This window comes from Arachis hypogaea, chromosome 7 (genome assembly GCF_003086295.3).
Source record: "Arachis hypogaea cultivar Tifrunner chromosome 7, arahy.Tifrunner.gnm2.J5K5, whole genome shotgun sequence".
NCBI classification, from domain to species: domain Eukaryota; kingdom Viridiplantae; phylum Streptophyta; class Magnoliopsida; order Fabales; family Fabaceae; genus Arachis; species Arachis hypogaea.
The window spans coordinates 71365434-71369779 of record NC_092042.1 but is presented as its reverse complement, the minus strand read 5'-3'; the positions used below and the strand labels follow the sequence as shown (position 1 = coordinate 71369779).

Below are 4346 nucleotides of genomic sequence, written 5' to 3'. Positions count from 1 at the left end.
TTTGAGCTTAAGCCTCAATTAGTTTCTCTAATGCAACAGAATTGCAAGTTCCATGGACTTCCATTGGAAGATCCTCATCAGTTCTTAGCTGAGTTCTTGCAAATCTGTGACACTGTCAAGACTAATGGGGTTGACCCTGAGGTCTACAGACTTATGCTATTCCCTTTTGCTGTAAGAGACAGAGCTAGAACATGGTTGGACTCTCAACCTAAAGAAAGCCTGGACTCTTGGGAAAAGCTAGTCAATGCCTTCTTGGCAAAGTTCTTTCCACCTCAAAAATTGAGTAAGCTTAGAGTGGAAGTCCAAACCTTCAGACAGAAGGAAGGAGAATCCCTCTATGAAGCTTGGGAAAGATACAAACAATTAATCAGAAAGTGTCCTTCTGATATGCTTTCTGAATGGAGCATCATAGGTATTTTCTATGATGGTCTCTCTGAACTATCCAAGATGTCTTTGGATAGCTCTGCAGGAGGATCTCTTCATCTGAAGAAGACGCCTACTGAAGCTCAAGAACTGATTGAAATGGTTGCAAATAACCAATTCATGTACACTTCTGAAAGAAATCCTGTGAACAATGGGACTAGTCAGAAGAAAGGAATTCTTGAGATTGACACTCTGAATGCCATATTGGCTCAGAATAAAATATTGACTCAACAAGTCAATATGATTTCTCAAAGTCTGTCTGGAATGCAAAATGCACCAAGCAGTACTAAGGAGGCTTCATCTGAGGAAGAAGCTTATGATCCTGAGAACCCTTCAATGGAAGAGGTGAATTACATGGGAGACCCCTATGGAAACACCTATAATCCTTCATGGAGAAATCATCCAAATTTTTCATGGAAGGATCAACAGAGACCCCAACAAGGTTTCAACAATAATAATGGTGGAAGAAACAGGTTTAGCAATAGCAAGCCTTTTCCATCATCTTCTCAGCAACAGATAAAGAGTTCTAAGCAGAATAACTCTGACTTAGCAACCATGGTCTCTGATCTGATCAAAACCACTCAAAGTTTCATGACTGAAACAAGATCCTCCATTAGAAATTTGGAGGCACAAGTGGGTCAGCTGAGCAAGAAAATTACTGAACTCCCTCCTAGTACTCTCCCAAGCAATACAGAAGAAAATCCAAAAGGAGAGTGCAAGGCCATCAACATGGCCGAATTTTGGGAGGAAGGAGAGGCTGTGAACGCCACTGAGGAAGGCCTCACTGGGCGTCCACTGGCCTCCAATGAGTTCCCCAATGAGGAACCATGGGAATCTGAGGCTCAAACTGAGACCATAGAGATTCCATTGGACTTACTTCTACCATTCATGAGCTCTGATGAGTATTCTTCCTCTGAAGAGGATGAGTATGCCACTGAAGAGCAAGTTGCTAAATACCTTGGAGCAATCATGAAGCTAAATGACAAGTTATTTGGAAATGAGACTTGGGAGGATGAACCCCCTTTGCTCACCAAAGAACTGGATGACTTGTCTAGGCAGAAACTGCCTCAAAAGAGACAGGATCCTGGGAAGTTTTCAATACCTTGTACCATAGGCACCATGACCTTCAAGAAGACCTTGTGTGACTTAGGGTCAAGTGTAAACCTCATGCCTCTCTCTGTAATGGAGAAGTTAGGGATCTCTGAGGTACAAGCTGTAAAAATCTCACTAGAGATGGCAGACAACTCAAGAAAACAAGCCCATGGACTTGTAGAGGATGTTCTGGTTAAAGTTGAAGACCATTACATCCCTACTGATTTCATAGTCCTAAAGACTGGGAAGTGCATGGATGAATCCATCATCCTTGGCAGACCCTTCCTAGCCACAGCAAGGGCTGTGATTGATGTTGATAGAGGAGAGTTGATCATTCAAGTGAATGAAGAATCCTTGGTGTTTAAGGCCCAAGGATATCCCTCTGTCATCATGGAGAGGAAGCATGAAGAGCTTCTCTCAAAACAGAGCCCCCACAGTCAAACTCTAAGTTTGGTGTTGGGAGGCCACAACCAAACTCTAAGTTTGGTGTTGAACCCCCACATTCAAACTCTAAGTTTGGTGTTGGGAGGTTCCAACATAGCTCTGAGCATTTCTGAGGCTCCATAAGAGTCCTCTGTCAAGCTAATGACATTAAAGAAGCGCTTGTTGGGAGGCAACCCAATGTTTTATAATTAACTATTTTCTTTTGTTATTTTATATTTTTTGTAGGTTGATGATCATAAGAAGTCACAAAATCAATGAAAAAAGCAAAAACAGAATGAAAAACAGGAAGAAAAACAGCACACCCTGGAGGACGCACTTACTGGCATTTAAACGCCAGTGAGGCTAGCTGTTGGGCGTTTAACGCCCAGTCTGGCACCATTCTGGGCGTTTAATGCCAGAAAGGGGCACCAGACTGGCGTTAAATGCCAGAAAAGGGCAAGAAGCTGGCGTTAAACGCCAGAAATGGGCACCAGCCCGGCGTTTAACGCCAGAATTAGCACAAAACGAGATTTTGCTTGCCATTTGGTGCAGGGATGACTTTTCCTTGACACCTCAGGATCTGTGGACCCCACAGGATCTCCACCTACCCCACCACTCTCTCTCTTCTTCACCCATTCACCAATCACCTCAACACCTCTTCCCCAAAAACCCTTCACCTATCAAATCCCATCTTTCTCTTCACCACTCACATCCATCCTTCATAAAACCTCACCTACCTCACCATTCAAATTCAAACCACTTTCCCACCCAAACCCACCCTCCAATGACCGAACCCTACCCTTCCCCCTCTCCTATATAAACCCTCCTTCACTCCTTCCTTTCCACACAACCTAAACACCATTTCTCCCCCCTTTGGCCAAACACAAAGCCATTCCCTTTCTCCTCATTTCTTCTTCTTCTCCTCTCTTCTTCCTTCTTTTGCTCGAGGACGAGCAAACATTTTAAGTTTGGTGTGGTAAAAGCATTGCTTTTTGTTTTTCCATAACCATTTATGGCATCCAAGGCCGGAGAAACCTCTAGAAAGAGGAAAGGGAAGGCAAAAGCTTCCACCTCCGAGTCATGGGAGATGGAGAGATTCATCTCAAGGGTGCATCAAGACCACTTCTATGAAGTTGTGGCCTTAAAGAAGGTGATCCCCGAGATCCCTTTTTCACTCAAAAAGGGTGAATATCCGGAGATCCAATATGAGATCCGAAGAAGAGGTTGGGAAGTTCTTACCAACCCCATTCAACAAGTCGGAATCTTGATGGTTCAAGAGTTCTATGCCAATGCATGGATCACCAAGAACCATGATCAAAGTGTGAACCCGGATCCAAAGAATTATCTTACTATGGTTCGGGGGAAATACTTGGATTTTAGTCCGGAAAGTGTAAGGTTGGCATTCAATTTGCCCATGATGCAAGGAGATGAACACCCTTACACTAGAAGGGTCAACTTTGATCAAAGGTAGGACCAAGTCCTCACGATCATATGTGAAGAGGGCGCCCAATGGAAGAGAGATTCAAGAGGGAAGCCGGTTCAATTGAGAAGGCATGACCTCAAACCCGTGGCTAGAGGATGGTTGGAGTTTATCCAACGCTCAATCATTCCCACTAGCAACCGGTCCGAAGTTACCATAGACCGGGCTATCATGATTTATAGCATCATGATTGGAGAAGGAATAGAAGTTCATGAGGTTATAGCTCAAGAGCTCTATAAGGTGGCGGACAAGTCCTCTACCTTGGCAAGGTTAGCCTTCCCTCATCTCATTTGTCACCTCTGTTATTCAGTTGGAGTTGACATAGAGGGAGACATCCCTATTGATGAGGACAAGCCCATCACTAAGAAGAGGATGGAGCACACAAGAGACCCCACTCATCATGAGATCCCTGAGATACCTCAAGGGATGCACTTTCCTCCACAAAACTATTGGGAGCAACTAAACACCTCCCTAGGAGAATTGAGTTCCAACATGGGACAACTAAGGGTGGAGCACCAAGAACACTCCATCATCCTCCATGAAATTAGAGAAGATCAAAGAATCATGAGAGAGGAGCAAAAAAGACAAGGAAGAGACATTGAGGAGCTCAAGCACTCCATAGGGTCTTCAAGAGGAAGAAAGAGCCGCCATCACTAAGGTGGACCCGTTCCTTGATTTCCTTGTTCTTTATTCTTCTGTTTTTCGAATTTCATGCTTATGTTTATCTATGTTTGTGTCTTGTGATCATTAGTGTCTTAGTGTCTATGCCTTAAAGTTATGAATGTCCTATGAATCCATCACCTCTCTTAAATAAAAACGTGCTTAATTGAAAAAGAAAAAGAATTGCATGAATTTTGAATTTTATAATAGTTTAATTATTTTGATGTGGTGGCATTACTTTTGTCTTCTGAATGTATGCTTAAACAGT

The 4346-nt window shown here is 43.3% G+C and overlaps 1 non-coding gene across 1 annotated transcript; it reads right to left on the bottom strand.

Moving 5' to 3' along the window:
* Positions 1-285: 285 nt before the first annotated feature.
* LOC112704502 (small nucleolar RNA R71) lies at positions 286-393 on the bottom strand. Its single transcript, XR_003155125.1, has one exon. It is a non-coding gene; the product is annotated as a small nucleolar RNA R71 (small nucleolar RNA).
* Positions 394-4346: the final 3953 nt, after the last annotated feature.